The sequence below is a fragment of the Danio rerio genome, chromosome 22 (genome assembly GCF_049306965.1).
Source record: "Danio rerio strain Tuebingen ecotype United States chromosome 22, GRCz12tu, whole genome shotgun sequence".
Classification (NCBI taxonomy): domain Eukaryota; kingdom Metazoa; phylum Chordata; class Actinopteri; order Cypriniformes; family Danionidae; genus Danio; species Danio rerio.
The window spans coordinates 3,700,293-3,720,000 of NC_133197.1; the positions used below are offsets into that span (position 1 = coordinate 3,700,293).

The 19,708-nt window shown below is 29.9% G+C and overlaps 1 protein-coding gene across 49 annotated transcripts in view; it reads right to left on the minus strand.

Annotated features, from left to right (window-relative positions):
• Positions 1-19,708, minus strand: part of ptprsa (protein tyrosine phosphatase receptor type Sa) — a 387,632-nt gene that overhangs the window by 181,448 nt on the left and 186,476 nt on the right. The window lies entirely within an intron of this gene.

The following is a 19,708-nucleotide window of genomic DNA, read 5'->3' on the forward strand; positions in this document are numbered from 1 at the left end:
TACCCTGATAAAATATTACTCCAGGAGAAGTATAAAGTTCTCTTTTTCCAATGTTGATGTTTAATTTACTTCAGAAATACATGTTAAAGTAATTATGGATGTTTATTTTGCTCAGTCATACTCACTCTGAACAGTTCATTTGAATCAGTGAATCATTTACTGGAGACTCACTCTGAGCAGATCATTCAATCAGTAAATCATCTCCAGGAGACTGACACTGCGTCCCAAATGGCACACTATACACTATGCACTCATGCACTATGTACTTATGCACTTACACACTCAACGGGGTAGTATATGTATGTAGTGTCGTCCCAAATGGCACACTAATGTTTTTTTTACTAAGCGGAAAATCAAACCGTTTCCCTGATGACGTTTGACGGTTGCCAAATCATTGAAGTAAACGGCCGAATTATCAAATAATACCTGCCGTGAGTGTTGCCGCAATCACTATCGGGAGGCGCTATAATCACTCTCGTAAAAGAATTTTGCTTTCACCATCCAATTTAAATAAAGTTATTCAACATGTGCGTCCGATAGCTCCGCCCCTTCCGCTACGCAAGCAAACTTGCGGTCGTTGAGTGCGTGAAGTGTCCATCATTACACACTTCATTTTAGCGGCTGAATGAGTGCATCATCCGGGTAATTAAAGTGCTCTTATTATTTTTAGAGTTTTCAGTGTGAACGCACTACTTACACTATTTATACTACAAAATGGCGTAGAATAGTGCATAAGTATGCGATTTGGGACGCAGCTTTACTCTGTCCTAATCGTCTGAATAAGTGAATCATTTACTGGAGATTCACTCTGAACAGAGCGTTTGAAACAGTGAATGATTTACTTGAGACTCAGTAAATCATTAACCGGAGACTCACTCTAAACAGTTCATTTTAATCAGTAAATCATCTACCGGAGACTCACTCTGAACAGACCATTCAAATAAGTAAATCATCTCCTGGAGATTCAGTCTGTTCTAATCATTTGAATCAGTGAATCATTTACTGGAGACTCACTCTGAACAGATCTTTTGAAGTAGTGAATAATTTACTTGAGACTCAGAGAATCATTAACCGGAGACTTACTCTGAACAGTTCATTTGAACCAGTGAATAATTTACTGGAGACTCACTCTGAACAGATCGTTCGAATCAGTGAATCATCTACTGGAGACACACTCTGTCCTAATCATTTGAATATGTGAATCATTTACTGGAGACTCACTCTGAACAGATCGTTCGAATCAGTGAATCATCTACTGGAGACACACTCTGTCCTAATCATTTGAATATGTGACTCATGTACTGCAGACTTAATTTGTCCTAATCAACTGAAGTAGTGATTCATTTACTTGAGATTCATTAAATCATTAACCGGAGACTCACTCTGAACAGTTAATTTGATTCAGTGAATCATTTACTGAAGGATCACTCTGAACTGATCAACTGAATAGTTTAATCGTTTACTTGAGACATTAACATAGATCATTTGAATCAGTGAATCGTTTACAGGAGACTCTGTGAATTATTTACTGGAGTCTCACTCTGAAGAGATTATTCGAATCAGTAAATCATCTACTGGAGACTCACTCTGAACAGTTAATTTGAATCAATGAATCATTTGCAGGAAACTCTGTGAAAACTGGAGACTCACTCTGTCCTAATCAATTGAAGTAGTGATTCATTTACTTGAGATTCATTAAATCATTAAACGGAGACTTACTCTGAACAGACCATTTGAATCAGTGAATCACCAACTGAAAACTTACTCTGAACAGTTCATTTGAATCAATGAATTGTTACCAATGTCCATCCAATTCAGAGACTCACTCTGAACAGATCATTTGAATCAGTGAATCATCTAAACTGAACAATTCATTTGCATCAATGAATAGTTGACTAGTTTACTGATGTCTGTCCGACTCACAAATGAATTATTATGTGCATTTTTGAATCAATTTAACAGGCAAACAGGTCAAATTCAGCGTGTTCATGAATTATATAATGAGGTTTAATGGATAATTCAGGGATTCAGGAGTGAAGTTGCTCCTCAAGTTTCCGGAGGCTGTCATTCTGTCTATATTACTGCCTGTTCTTTGTGCATTATGCTACTTTTGCCAAACAAAAAAACGTGTCATTTTTTCTCCAGAATGCAGCACAGTTTGTTCTCCGCTCATTAAATGATCATGCCGTCTAGCTTGGTGCTGCATTTTCTCTCTCCACAACAAGACATGAGAAGAGACTCTCTAGAGGAACATGCGAAAATCCAGAAAGTTGTCATTTAAATTTAACTGAAATATTTAACCCAATGGTTGGGTTTGTCCATATTTAACCTAATGGTGATTTACGACAACCCAGTAAAAAAAAAAAAAAGTAAACCATTTGTTTTTAAAGCGATCAGTTGACAGTTGAGTTTACTTTAAAAAAGTAAAAAAAATAAAAAATAAACCCATTTTTAAAGTAATTAGTTACTTTAAAGAGTGAGTAAACTTAAAAGTGACTGGTAGACTTAAAGCGATCTGTTGACAAAACGATTGGTTGACCTTTAAAACAATAAGTTGACTTTTTAAGCCATTAGTTGACTTTTAAAATGATTGGTGGACTTTTGAAATGTTTAGTTGACTTTTACAACGATTAGTTGACCTTTAAATCAATTAGTTGAATTTTGGGACAATTAACCTACTTTTGGAAAAAAAAAATTGACTTAAAATGATTAGTTGACTTTTAAAACAATTGGTTGACTTTAAAACGATTGGTTGACTTTTGAAATGATTGGTTGACTTTTATAGCAATTGGTTGACTTTAAAACAATTAGTTGACTTTTATAACGATTTGTTGACTTTTATAGCAATTGGTTGACTTTAAAACGATTGGTTGACTTTTATAATGATTAGTTGACTTTTATAGCAATTGGTTGACTTTATAACGATTGGTTGACTTTAAAACGATTAGTTGACTTTTATAACGATTTGTTCACTTAAAACGATCGGTTGGCTTTTAAAACAATTGGTTGACTTTTAAAACGATTAGTTGGCTTTTAAAGTGATCAGTTTACTTTTGAAGCGATTGGTTGAATTTTTTAAATGATTAGTAAAATTTTGACACTATTTGTTGCCTTAAAACGATTGGTTGACTTTTAAAACAATTAGTTGGCTTTAAGCGATTAGTTGACTTTTAAAACAATTAGTTGACTTTTAAAAAGATTAGTTATCTTTTAAAGTGATCAGTTTCTACTTTTGAAGCAATTGGTTGAATTTTTGGAATGATTAGTTACATTTTTAAATGATTTGTTGACTTAAAACGAGTAGTTGACCTTTAAAATGAATAGTTGGCTTTTTGAGAGATTAGTTGACTTTTAAAACAATTGATTGACTTTTGAAATAGTTTGTTGACTTTTACAACGATTAGTTGACTTATAAAACAATTAGTTGACTTTTTACAACGATTAGTTGACTTAAAATGATTGGCTGACTTTTTAAATGATTTACTGATTTTAAAACGAGTTGGCTTTTAAAGCGATAAGTTGGCTTTTAGAACGACTAGTTGACTTTTAGAGCAATTGATTGATTTTAGAACGATTGGTTGACTTTTGAAACAATTAATTGACTTTTGAAATGATTGGTTGACGTTTGAGAGGATTGGTCGACTTTTAAAGCGATTAGCTGACTTTTAGAACAATTAGTTGACTTTTACAATGATTAGTTAACTTTTAAAATGATTGGCTGACTTTTTAAACGATTCGTTGATTTTAAGACGATTTGTTGACTTTTAAAAAGATTAGTTATCTTTTAAAGTGATCAGTTTCTACTTTTGAAGCAATTGGTTGAATTTTTGGAATGATTAGTTAAATTTTTAAATGATTTGTTGACTTAAAACGAGTAGTTGACCTTTAAAATGAATAGTTGGCTTTTTGAGAGATTAGTTGACTTTTAAAACAATTGATTGACTTTTGAAATAATTTGTTGACTTTTACAACGATTAGTTGACTTATAAAACAATTAGTTGACTTTTTACAACGATTAGTTGACTTAAAATGATTGGCTGACTTTTTAAATGATTTACTGATTTTAAAACGAGTTGGCTTTTAAAGCGATTAGTTGGCTTTTAGAACGACTAGTTGACTTTTAGAGCAATTGATTGATTTTAGAACGATTGGTTGACTTTAAAACAATTAATTGACTTTTGAAATGATTGGTTGACGTTTGAGAGGATTGGTCGACTTTTAAAGCGATTAGCTGACTTTTAGAACAATTAGTTGACTTTTACAATGACTAGTTTACTTTTAAAATGATTGGCTGACTTTTTAAATGATTCGTTGATTTTAAGACGATTAGTTGACTTTTAAAACGTTTAGTTGACTTTACTTTAAAAAGTGAGTTAAAACATTGTTTTTCCAGAGATCTTTTATGATAATATGTCACAATATATTGATAATATCATAATAAAGATATTAATAACCAAATAATAAGTATCCACTGAGAGACAAAACGTCCTATATCTTTAAAGAACGGTATTCATTGGTTTAAATGTTTGTTTTAAAATGATAAGTTGACTTGAAGTTAGAAAACCCGTTTCTTTAAAAGTGAAAAATTGATTTTACTTAAAACCCGAGTATAAGCAATGATTTAGAAAGAGATTAGTTGACTTTACATACTAAGGGAACTAAACTCTAGGAATGGACTTGTATGACAATACATCCTGATACTTATTGTAATAACCATATTAATGACCAAATTCATAAGTAGCCACCGAGAGACAAAAAGAATCCCGTATCTTTAGAGATCAGTATTCATGGTTTGAACATGTCAAAAAAGAAAAAAAAACAGTGTCATTTTTTCCTCCAGAAAGCAGCACAGTTTGTTCTGGGCTCATCAAATGATCATGCCGTCTAGCTCGACTCTTTTTCTCTCTCCGCGGGGCAGCAGGTCAAGCCTGACACAACAAGACATGAGAAGAGACTCTCTAGGGGAACATGCGAAAATCCAGAAAGCGCACAGATATGAGGAGATGATCAAACGGTCAGGCAAGCACGGCAAATTAATTATTAAGAGCCCGCGGGCAGGCAGGCAGGCAGGCAGACCAAACCCTGAATCTGCGGCTGTGGATAAACACACTTCCAGAGCCGAGGATGCCCGAGGTCTTTCTGCTTCATTCTCCAGTTAAAAAACGCTCAACTTTCACATGCAGGTTCGACACTTTTTACTAGGTTTGGTAAAGGGGAAAAAAGACATCAAAAGAGTCGGAATTCTGTGAACTATGAGCTGGGAGTCTGGTGGAGAAGCACCTGCGAGGTTTTTTACTATGCTAAAATAAATGCTGGCTCACATTTCACACTGAAAAATTTATCTAAATGTAATTTAATAATATTATATATATATATATATATATATATATATATATATATATATATATATATATATATATATATATATATTCAATCAAAATTTAAAGGTGCGGTAGGTGATCTGCTAAAATGTTAACGTTCGTTTTGAAACACAGTCCCTCCCTTGCTATCCAAAGCCACACCCTCCGAAATACGAACACGCACCTTTAAGCTGACAGTCGACAACCCACTAGATCATGTCATTCACCAGTTAGTTTTCAGTTGTGGATGCAGGGATCGCTGGTCTCACTCTCTAACACGCTGTCCTAAAGCCACTACTGTATGCTTAGTGGTTGGCCTGGCGGCGTACAGGAATTACACGTATTAGTAAGCCATACTTGCATGCTATTTCAGAATGAATAACTGTTGACAGACAGTTTGGGCTACTTACCAGAATCATGTTAATTATCGGCCCAACAAATTAATCGGACGAACATTTTTTTTTTTTGTCTTAGGCCCTACTACTTTGAATATAAAAATACATATAAACACATTTAGATAATTTACTTTAATCTTTACTGTTGGAATGTGAAGAGACCTTTAACCAGCACAACAACACATGTTTCTGAAGACAGTCATCTACTGCACTTGTAATTAATGAAATGAAATGGAAGTTAAATATTTAGTAATAAAAATAATAAAATAAAAACTATTTAAAACATTAGGAAAAATTAGAATTTATAGAATGCACTCGATATCTGCTTTAAATTTCCCTGAACTCTTAAAACAATATAAACTTAATATTACTTTTACAATGTAACACATTTATAATATAAAATATTCATAGAATGCACTAGGTATTTACCTTAAATTTAACTAAAAAAAAGGAAATCAAATGAAATGAACTATTAATAAAATAAAATAACTCTTATTTTATGTTCACACATAGTTAAAATTAGAATTATTAAACCCCCTTTCAATTTTTTCGTTTTAAAATATTTCCTAAAAGATGTTTAACAGAGCAAGGAAATTTTCACAGTATGTCTGATAATATTTTTTCTTCTGGAGAAAGTCTTATTTGTTTTATTTCGGCTAGAATAAAAGCAGTTTTAAAATTTTTAAATGCCATTTTAAGGTCAAAATTATTAGCCCCTTTAAGCTATTGTTTTTATTTGATAGTCTACAATTTGATACTTGCCTAATAACCCTAACCTGTCGAGTTAACCTAATTAACCTAGTTAAGCATTTAAATGTAACTTTAAGCTGTATAAAAGTGTCTTGAAGAATATCGTGTCAAATATTATTTACTGTCATCATGGCAAAGATAAAATAAATCAGTTATTAGAGATGAGTTATTAAAACTATTATGTGTAGAAATGTGTTGAAAAAAAAAGTGCTTTCTGTTAAACAGAAATTAGGGAATAAAAAATAAACAGGAAGGCTAATAATTCAGGGGGCTAATCATTCTGACATCAACTGTGTGTGTATATATATATATATATATATATATATATATATATATATATATATATATATATATATATATATATATATATATATATATATATATATATTCTAAATATATAAAAAAATAAAATACTATTAAATACATAAAAAATATTTTAAAAATGTCAAATAAATCAATACAAAAACACACTTTAATGAATATATAAAGAAAAAAAAGTTAATAAAATGCACTGTATCTGGCTTTCAGTTTACTCAAAACCTAAATAATATAATAAATAAAATAAAAGTACTATGAGCTCTGGTCACTGTAAATGCACTGAAGCGTAGAGTCTCCTGTTGGTGAAATGAACGCTTGTTTAGGCCCCGACGCGCGAGTGATGGACTGGTTTTAGTTAGTTTGTTAACTGGAGGTCAGCGGACGGCAGTGAGTTATGGATTTCCTGACAGCGGCGAGTGATGGAGAGTTTATTGGAGAAGCAGACAGAAAAGAAAAAGAGTCGACTACACTAACAGAAACACACAAACTACACCCAAGACCAGGATTTCTACACTTTACAAAGACCACATACAGTTGAAGTCGGAATTATTAGCCATCCTGCATATTTTCCCTCCAATCAGAATTTGTCTTCCAGCACATTTCTAAACATAATAGTTTTAGTAGCTCATTTCTAATAAATGATTTCTTTGCCATGATGACAGCACATAATATTTGACCAGATATTTTTTTAAGATACTAGTAGATGCTATTATTAATTACACTCCTAAACAAATAACCAGCACTGAAACGCATATAATAAATGAATATCAAGGCACGGAGCAGGATGTGTATATTTGTAGCGGTGTCAGTAAAAGTGTTTGTCTTCTATCCGCTCAACACTAACAGCATCAAGCAGAAAACCCCCTGCATTACAGAGAAAATGAGGAAAGTGCAGGTAAAATGTGGAGATGAGTGGCATTTCAGGAGGACCAGAGGGTCGAGTTTCAACATCATCATCATTATCTTCACCCTCAGAGACCCCCGCATGAAGAATAATTCACAGAAACATCCAGAAACACCGCAGGGCTGAGCTCTCTCTCTCTCTCTCTCTCTCTCTCTCTCTCTATGGAGCCAGATCAGTCTCAATAATAATCCATTAAAGAAATCAAGTTCACACGTGCACAGCACAGTTCACATTTAAAAAAAAACACTTTGCTAATGCAAAATACAATTTAATAACGCACAAATCCAATTAATAATTCATAAATGCGTGACGGGGTCCGTTCAAGAAATTGATTTACATATTTGTGTAAATGTTTTAATGTATTTAGGGAAGATGCATTTGTGTGAGCATTTAGGGAAACATATTTACTTTTACTTGTGGATTCGTGAATTGCGTTTTGAATTTACAAATCGGATTTGCACATTTATAAATTGTTTTGAATTTACTAATCAAATTTGCATATATATATATATATATATATATATATATATATATATATGAATTGTGTTTTGAATTTAAGAATCGGATTTGTGTATTTATGAATTGTTTTGAATTTATAAATTAAATTTGCATATTTATGAAATGTGTTTTGAATTTCTGAATGGGATTTGTGCATTTATGAATTGCTTTTGCGCAGTTATTAATTGTTTTGAATTTGCGAATTAGATTTGCACATTGTGAATTATTAAATTTACGTCTTGGATTTGTGCATTGATGAATTTTTTGAATTTATGAATCAGATTTGCACATTTAGGAATTTTTGAATTTCCAAATCATAATAGCATATTTAAGAATTTTTGAATTTATAAAACCGATTAGTGCATTTATGAGGTTTTAATGTTACTATTTGAATTTGCGTGTTTATGAATTGCGTTTTGAATTTACGAATCAAATTCGCATATATAAGAATTGTGTTTGAATTTAAGAATCGTGTTTGTGCATTTATGAATTGTTTTTGTACGTTTTTATATTTTTTTAATTTACAAATCGGATGTGTATTTTTATGAAATGTGTTTTGTGTTTTGAATTTACGATTTGTATTTGTCCGTATATGAGCTTTTGAATTTCCGATTTAGATTTGTGCGTTTATGAGTTTTTGAATTTACGATTTGGATTCGCTTATTAATGAATCGTGTTTTGAATTTACAATTTAGATTTGCGTGTTTATGAATCATGTTTTGAATTTTCGAATCGGATTTGTGCATTTATGAGATTTTGAATTTACTAATTGGATTGCGTGTTTATCATTCGTGTTTTGAAATTACGAATCAGATTTGTGTATTCATGAATTGTGTTTTGAATTTACGATTTGTATTTGTGCGTTTATGAGTTTTTGAATTTACGATTTGGATTCGCTTATTCATGAACCGCGTTTTTAATTTACGAATTAGATTTGTGCATTTATGAGATTTTAAATTTACTAATTGGATTTGCGTGTTTATGAATTGTGTTTGAAATTTACGAATTGGATTTATGTATTCATGAATTGTTTTAGCACATTTATAAACGTTTTTGAATTTACGAATTTAATTTTGTAAATGTTTACTGGGCTGTGGATGTCGACTCTGTGCCCTTTGCAGAGGTTTAGCACTCACATTTTCTTCAGGAAATGCACATATTACTTTTTCCTTAATGTATTAGCTATTTACATTAGTAAATACATCGATAGTCCATTTATTAATCCACTAAAATTCTGGGTTGTTGCATATTGGGTCAAATATAAGCAAAACCCAACGGTGGGATAGTTTTTTAAAATTCCAGTTCATTTAAACTTTTTTTTAAATTAATGCTGAGTTTAAAATAAAAGTAAACAAACCCGGTAATCTTGTGCGGTAACGAATAGACTAGTAATAGCAGTAACTAAAACGTAATAAGAAAAACTAATTTTCTAATAACCAATAACTAATTTTTTTTTTTTATTTTATTGAACATGTGAAATGTGTTGATGCTCCAGACGTGATGAAGAGCACATGCATAAAGTGAATAATGACTGATGATGGCGGCGTCTGTGAGGAACAGATGGCAGAAAAGGTCAGATGTGTTTTTTTCTGCAGAGCTCAGCATTAACACCACTGTCCAGAATATAATCACTTCTCAGTATTAACACTAAAATATGACATGTTAATCATCTCTCATAGACAGACAGCGGATTAAGAGCAGAGAAAAATCAGCAAATCTGATTCTCAGATATTTTATTTTTATATACATTGCAATGGTTATTTTGCAATTATATTTCTATACTGTATACTTAGTTAATAAACACCAATAATCAAAAATGTTTTAATTAATAAAATGTCCTTTCTATTATTATTATTAACAGCTTAAAAACTTATATATTATATATAAATATTGATCCGTATATTGCAAATGTGTCATACTGCATACTGTAAATGTATTGTAAGAAGTATTGTACTGTATACTGCAAACGTATCATACTGAAATATCATACCGTATACTGCAAATGTATAGTACCAAAATATCGTACTGTACACTGCAAAGGCATCGTACTAAAAAATCATACCATATACTGCTATCATATCGATATATCATAGTGTATAATGCAAAGATATCCAACTGTATACTGCAAAGTTGTTGCATAATATATCGCACCGCATACTGCAGAGGTATTGGACCAAAATATTATAATGTTTATTATAAAAAGGTAATATAAGAAATATTGTACTGTATACTGCAAACGTATCATACTAATGTTTCATAATGTATACTGCAAATGTATAGTAATGAATATAGTAACTGCAAAGGTAATATACCGAAATATCATACCATATTTACATATATAATGCTAAAGGATCGTACTGATATATCGTACTGTATACTGCAAATGTATCGTATCAAATTATCGTACCGTATACTGCAATGGTATCATATCAAAATATCATACAGTATACTTAAAAAGTATCATACCAAAATATTGCATCGTATACTGCAAAGGTATCGTACTAAAATATCATTCCATAAACTGCAACCACATTGTACCGTAATATTGTACCATCTAATGAAAAGGTATCTTACCAAAATATCACACAGTATGCTGTAAATGTATAGCACCATATACTGCAAAGGTATAGTACCAAAATATCATATCATATACTTCAAAGATATTGTGTTGTAATATTGTACTGAATACTGCAAAGGTATAGTACCAAAATATCGTACAATATACTGCCATGGTATTATATCAGAATATCATTCAGTATACTGAAAAGGTATCAAATCAAAATATCGTAACTTACACTGCAAAGGTATCGTACTAAAATATCATTTCAAATAGTGCAACCATATTGTACCATAATATTGGACCATCTAATGCAAAGGTATCGTACCAAAATATCACACAGTATGCTGTAAATGTATAGCACCATATACTGCAAAGGTATAGTACCAAAATATCATATCATATACTACAAAGATTTTGTATTGTAATATTGTACTGAATACTGCAAAGGTATATTACCAAAATATCGTACCATATACTGCCATGGTATTATATCAGAATATCATTCAGTATACTGAAAAGGTATCAAATCAAAATATCGTAACTTACACTGCAAAGGTATCGTACTAAAATATCATTTCAAATAGTGCAACCATATTGTACCATAATATTGGACCATCTAATGCAAAGGTATCGTACCAAAATATCATACCGTATACTGCAAAGATATTGTATTGTAATTTTGTGCTGTATAGTGCAAAGGTATAGTACTAAAATATTTTACCATTTATTGCAAAGCTATCGTACCAAAATATTGTACTGTATACGGCAAAGGTATCATATCAAAGTCTACATTTTGGTATATCTTTATATATTTTAGTATTATTTGTAAATTAGCATATATATTTGTAAATTAGCATATATATATATATATATATATATATATATATATATATATATATATATATATATATATATATATATATATATATATAAAATCTGCTTTTATTCTAGCCAAAATAAAACAAATAAGACTTTCTCCAGAAGAAAAAATATTATCCAACATACTGTGAAAATTTGCTCTGTTAAACATCATTTGGGAAATATTTTAAAAAGAAGAAAATTTTTTGAAGGGGGCTAATAATTCTGACCTCAACTGTATATATATATATATATATATATATATATATATTGTTTTGCCACAACACGTCTGTACGATACATTTGCAGTGTATCATCATGAATATCAGCTTAGCAGAATTTTAACTGGCTCCACATTTTAGCAGAAAAAGCCCATAAAGGCTCCACACAAACACAACAGGAAGTGGCTGGATTGTTCACGCTCTGCTTGTCGTTTTCCCACAATCCTCCAGTCACATTAGCGCAATTACGTCTGATTCTGCCCCAGCGGGCTCCGTTTTACAGAGTCTGGATAAGCAAAGCTTTAGCAGGTGCGGCGGAGCAACTACACAAAATTAACTTCCACAATAAGGCCAATTCTGCGGCTGCCGGACCACCGAGACCACCAGGAAATGGCGACAATCTAATGTGAATTGCGTCGTCCGCAGGCGATTGGTGCTTGTTGACAGACTGCGAAAAATACAGACATCTGTGATGGCACGAGGGTTCAAATCATCTGACTGCACAAAAATACATCTGCTTAAAGTAAAATGAACTATTCTAAGGCATATATTTAAATGTATATGTAGAGGCTACATCATTTTAATAGACTGAAGTTTAAAAGAATTATATTATCATATTTGTCGTCGTCTTCTTCTTCTTCTCCTTTTTCTTTTTCTTCTTATTATTATTATCATCATCATCAATTGTTTTATACAATATTATTATTTAATATTTTTATTATACATTATTAGTATTATTCCTTATTGTTATAGTCATCATCATCATTACTATCAATATTAATCAATATTTAAAATATTAAGCATTACTGTTATTCTTAATAATAATAATGATAATAATAATAATACTTAAAGTTTATTATTATTGTTATTATTAGTAGTAATATTATTATTATACATTATTATTTTTTTTTTTATTATACAGTATGACTATTATTATTTATTTTCGATAATGATAGTATAGAATATTATGATTTATTATTATATTAATAATACAGTTCCATTATTATTACTATTATTAGTTGTACTATTATTATTATTATTATTATTATTATTATTATTATTACTATTAAGCATAATTTTTATAATATTGTTGTTATTATTATATATTATTCATATTGATATTGTTATTCACATTATTATTATTTTACAATAATGAAAATTCCTAAAAATTACTGTTATTCTTAATACTACTATTACTACTACTGTATTAATAAGCCTCAAGCTGTATTATTAGTAGTAATAGTAGTTGTATTAGTATTCAATATTATTATTATAAATTATATTTAGTATTATTTTTATTATACATTAATATTATCATAACTATTATTATTCATTATTATTATTATTATAAAATATATGTAGTATTATTTTTATTTTTACAATATAATAATAATAATAATAATAATAATAATAATTATTATTATTATTATTAATATTATACATTATTATTATTATTATTATTATTATTATTATTACTTTTATTATTTAATATATTATTATAAAATATATTTCGTATTTTTGTTATTATGCATTATTAATATTAATATTATTATTACTATTATTACTATTTTACATTATTATTATTATTATAATTATTATTAAATATATTTACTATTATTTTTATTATACATTATTATTATTATTATTATGAATATATTTTGTATTATTGTTATTATACATTATTATTATTATTATTATTATTATTATTATTATTATTATTACTATTATACATTATTATTATTATTAAATATATTTAGTATTATTTTTATTATACTTTAATGTAAGTATTATTATTATTATTATTATACATTATTATTATTATACATTATTATTATTATTATTATTATTATTATACATTATTATTATACATTATTATTATTATTATTAAATATTAATATTATTATTAAATATATTTACTATTATTTTTATTATACTTTAATGTAAATATTATTATTATTAGTTGTTGCACTATAATTATCATTTAATGAAAACACTAAATGTCAACTATAAATATTAAATAGAAAACATAGCAACACCATACATTTTTTACAATCAATACAATCTGAAATAAACTAATACTTAGTAAAGTAATAAAATAATGTAAACTAATGTAAATTAATATACAAAATGAAAATAACTAAATAAAACCTATTAATAGAAATATTTAATGCAATTAGTAATTAACGACATATAATAGTGTTACAACAAAATCTCACATTATATTTGTCTCAATCCGCAGGATTTCCGCTAGAGCCCACACAACGGTGAATAAACATGTCGTTAGCGCAGAAAAGACAACACAAACAACATCATTATGTCAGTCAGGCTCGGATTCATCGGCTGACCGCTTTTAATTGTAGCCGTGACATCAATTATGCAAACGAGAACAATAAACAAACCCAAAAACAGCGGGGTTTCTGATCAAATAAACAAACGAAATCATCCCGGCTGCTGTAATGCGGAGTCAAAGGCCACTCCAGACGCTGTCAACTATTTATTCCTCTTTTTAAACTGGTATTTGCAGCAGAATTGAGCCTCAAAGGAGGTGTTTTTTTTTTTCAATCTGGGCTGATGGGACGTCGGTGAAGGGCTCAAGGTGACACCAAATAATCATTTTTGACATTCAGTAAATCCGAGCCTGCTAATCTGCTTCATGATTAATCTGAGCTGCTCCAGAAAGTGTGTGTGTGTGTGTGTGAGTGTGCATGTGTGCGTGTTTATACAGCAGGTGGAGGTGACACGATCCACAGAGGGCCATCTGCTGGACAAATCTACTCCTATCGTTATTTATTCACCCTTGTGTTGCTGTGGAACAAAAAAAGAAGATATTTTGATGAGCGTTTAAGCTGCTCTTTTCCAAGCAAAGAAAGCGTATGGTAATCAAGAGATGCTAAGCTCCAAAAACTTGTGAATTTTTGTGTGTTTTGTGTTTAATTTTACATTTCTGAATGTTTTTTTTTTTTTTTATTGTCTTTTTTAAATGTCAAATTTCTTAATATGAAAATGGGTGAATATGAAAATTACTACCATAATTTTAATTCTAACAATACTCTCTTAATAAAAGTGTCAGTTTTGGTTCATTTTCTAGATACAATTTCATTTAAATTCTAGAATGAGGTCGAATGCGATATATGAAAATTGCATAGGAAAACTATTTTGGAATAAATTAATTTAATAAAATGCACAGTAAAATTACACGAGAATCAGTCAGAAATAAATAAAATTTTTGTATATGTTTAATATTTCACTCAAATATTTAAATGATTCCCCATCTGTTGGTCAAATCTGCTCGCATTGTTATTTATTCACCCTTGTGTTGTTGTGGAACAAAAAAAGAAGATATTTCGACGAGCGTTCATGCTGCACTTTTCCACGCAAATAAAGCGTATGATGATCAAGAGCTGATCTCAGTTCCAAAAACTCTACAATGATGCTCATTAAAAATATTTTTAAAATCTTTGATGAAAAAAAAAAAAAAAAAAAAATCGAAAAAAAAAAAAAATCGAAAAAAAAAAAAAATCGAAAAAAAAATCTAATTTTTTTTTTGTATTTTATGTTTTATTTTTTGTTTACAAATGACGTTTTTTGTTGTTGTTTTTTTAAATGTCAAAAAACTTGATATGAAAATGGTTGAATATAAAAACATCTTTGCAAGTGTGTAAATTAGTCTTTAATATCAACAATATTCTCTCGGTAAAGTGTCAATTTTGGCCCTTTTCCATTTACAATTTCATTCCAAATCTAAAATGGCGTCGAATGTGATATACAAAAAATGCATGGGAAAATTTCGGAATAAATAAATGTAATAAAATGCACAGTAAATTTACATGAGAATCAGTCAGAATTAAAACACTTTTAATATCCATATGTTTAATGTTTCACTCAAATATTTAAATGAACCCAACTGCTGGTCAAATCAGCTCGCATTGTTATTTATTCACCCTTGTGTTGTTGTGGAACAAAAAAAGAAGATATTTCGACGAGCGTTCATGCTGCTCTTTTCCACGCAAATAAAGCGTATGCTGATCAAGAGCTGATCTCAGCTCCAAAAATTTACCCATGATGCTCGTTAAAATGTTGAAAATCTTTGTTGAAATTTTATTCAAAAACGATTTTTTTAATCGTTATTGTATTTTATGTTTACGAATAAAGTTTTTTGTCATCAATTTTTAAATGTCAAAACACTTAATATGAAAACGGTTGAAATGAAAACAACTATGCAAATGTGCAAATTATAACAATATTGTCTGAGTAAATGGTCAGTTTTGGTTTATTTTCCACTTACAATTTTATTCAAAACCTAGAATGGTGTTGAATGCGATATACGAAAAAAGCATGGGAAAATTTCTGAATAAATAAATGTAATAAAATGCACAGTAAATTTACATGAGAATCTGCTCGCATTGTTATTTATTCACCCTTGTGTTGTGGTGGAACAAAAAAGAGGATATTTCGACGAGTGTTCATGCTGCTCTTTTCCACGCAAATAAAGTGTATGGTGATTAAGAGCTGATCTCAGCTCTGATGCTCACTGAAAATGTTGAAAATCTTTGTTGAAAAATAAATAAATAAATAAATAAATTAGTTAATTAATTAATTAATTAATGATTTTTAAAAAATATATTTTATGTATTTTATGTTTTATTTTATGTTTACAAATGACATTTTTTGTCATCAATTTTTAAATGTCAAAAAACTTGACATGAAAACGGGTTGATATGAACCCATTGATATGAGTAAATTCTCAGTTTTGGTTTACTTTCCACATAAAATCTTCTACAGAATCTAAAATGGTGTCAAATGCGATATTCCAAAATTGCTTGGGAAATTTTCGGAATAAATAAATTGAATAAAATGCACAGAACACAAGAAACTTCATTGGAACAATTAAACATTTAAATTAGACTTTTTAGATTCTAAATTATTATATTCTTATTTTACATATTTTGGTTTATTTTGGAATTTAAAAAAAATTCTATGTTCTAAACCTTATTTGAAAATGTAAATGTTCAAATTCAGAATCACCTTACAGTGTAAGCCAAAATCTAGAATGGCGTTGATGCAATGCATACGAAAATTTCAGACTTAAAGTGCAAAGACCTAAAGAATACTTCAAAAATTATTGAAATGAACAAAAACTACACTGAAATCTACTGCAAATTTAAAAACAGGATCGAAATCACTCAAATTATAATAAACTTTGCACATGAAAAATGCATTTTGAGAGCTTTTTTCGACCTTCCTTAGTGATCATTTGTGGAAAAAGAGCAGCGTGAACATTCTTCACAACATCTCTTTTTGTGTTGAAATAGTATCAAAATACAAACTAATTTAGAAATGCAAATTTATAATGAAGTGCACTCAAAAAAAGTTTCAAGAGCTTTTTTGTCAAACCTTAGTGACTATTTTTGAGAAAAATAGCAGCATGCACATTCAACAAATTGTCTCCTTTTGTGCTTCACAAAACGACAAATCGTGATTTTTGGAACATATGTGTGTGAGCAATTCCTTTAACAAGCAACCTAAGAATACATGTGGTCCGCAGAGCGACGCTGCCCTGAGCAGAAGAGATCGACTCTGGCAACGGAGCTGCATGAGGGAGGTTAAAGTCAGGCAGGTAATGAGGGACATTCGGGCCTTTTAGCTGATAACTTTAAAGAGACAAGACGGAGGGAGGGTTTCGTTTCCCTCGGGGGCCTCAAATCTCTCACTTGGAAGCTTCAAAGGGAAAATAAATTATTGAAATCGCTCTCGTCACTTTCTGCCCGAGTCAATCAGAGCGGAGGGGAGCTGGCGAGCGGCACGCCGACACTTAAGAAGATTGCTAAACGCTACACGTTCTGGGCCGCCGCTTCACGAAAAAGGAAATGATAATAATAAAAATGACGTAGCTCTTCACAATACTTCATCGTTCTGATTTGGATTTAAGGTTTGACTAGTGTTTGTTCATACTAGCTTTAACTATGATTGTTTTGTAAAATAAACACTAAACTGAAACTAATGAAAAATTGTATATTTACAGCAAATTTAATTTAAAAATAGTGTCGAAATTGAAAGTTATTTAAAAATGCAAAGCTGTTATAACACTTTGCAGCCAAGAAATGCTTTTTGAGATCATTAATTTAACATTTTTTGGCGACAATGTGTGGAAAAAGAGCAGCAAGAACATTCTTCAAAGCATCTCTTTTTGTGTTCCACAAAATAGACCGTCATTTCCAAAGTAAAAAATAAAATTAAATAATAAATACATATCATAGCTCTTCACAATACTTCCTCATTTTTATTTGTGTTCGTTTAAGCAACATTTGTATGGTTTTGACTTCAGTGTTTGTTTAAACTATTATTAAGAGTTAATGTAAACTTAACACTAAACTTTACTTTGGTCAAGGACGGTAAACTAGAATTAGGAAAACTTTAACTAAAACTAAATATGTAAGACACTAAACAGGGATGTGTTTCAAAATGAAAAACTAAACTAAAATTAACAAAAAAATAATAATAATAAGAGCAGCGCAAACATTAAGCAAAGTCTCTCTTTTTGAGCTACACAAAATAAAGTGCTGTTTCTCCACCCCAAAAAATAAACGAATAACACAATGCAGCTCTTAGTAACTCTACTAAACTAAAATTGGTCAAAATTAAGCTGAAAGGAAAATGAATGAAGTTTCAGTTTTGTCTCTATTTTAGACGTAACCACAGCGGAATGAACTGCCAACTTTTTCAGCATATGTTTCATGCAGCAGATCCCTCTCCAGCTGCAACCCAGGACTGGGAAACACCCATACTCAGTCATTCACACATATTTTACACTATGACCAATTTAGTTCATCAGTTCCCCTATACTGCATGTGTTTGGACAGTGGGGGAAACCCACAACCAACACGGAAAACTGAAATTTAATATATAAAAAGTAAATTAAATAGTTTTTCTCACAAAAATTGTATAAATAAAACGAACAAATCCATTAATGTTGAAAACAAACTAGATTTTAAAAACAGTATCGAAATAAAAAGTGATTTGAAAATGTGTGGAAAAGAGCAGCGTGAACTTTCTGCAAAGCATCTCTTTTTGTGAAAAAAAACTAGTCAAACTAAAACTGAAACTAAAAATGTAAAACACTAAACAGGAATGTGTTTCGCAAAATTAAAAACAAAACTAACAAAAAAAGAGCAGCGTAAACATTCTGCAAAGCATCTCTTTTTGTGAAAAAAAACAGCATAGATCTGTATAACTCTGCTAAACTAGAACTAGTCAAACTAAAACTGAAACTAAATATGTAAAACACTAAACAGGAATGTGTTTCGCAAAATTAAAAACAAAACTAACAAAAACAGAGCAGCGTAAACATTCTGCAAAGTGTCTCTTTTTGAGCTTCACAAAACAATGCATCATTTCCCAAAGGAAAAAAAATGTAGATCTTTATAATTCTGCTAAATTAGAATTAGTAAAACTAAAACTGAAACTAAATATATAAAAACTAAAACAGGAATGTGTTTCGCAATACAAAAACGAAACTAAAACTAACAAAACCATTGCTATAAACAAACTAAAACTAAACTGAAATGTACAGAAATTTTAAAAATAGTATTGAAATAAAAAACTAATTTAAAATTGCAAAAATGTTTTAATAATCTTTTATCCAAGAAATACCTTTTGGCAAAAAGGGCAGCCTTTTCACTTTTTTTTTTTTTAAAAAGAGCAGCACGAACATTCTGCAAAGCGTCTCTTTTTATGCTCCAAAAAAGCGCAGTTCCAAAAAAACAAAAAAACACAATGTAGCTCTTCAAAACCCAAACTGAAACTAAATACATACAAACTAAATGGAGATGTGTTACACAAAATAAA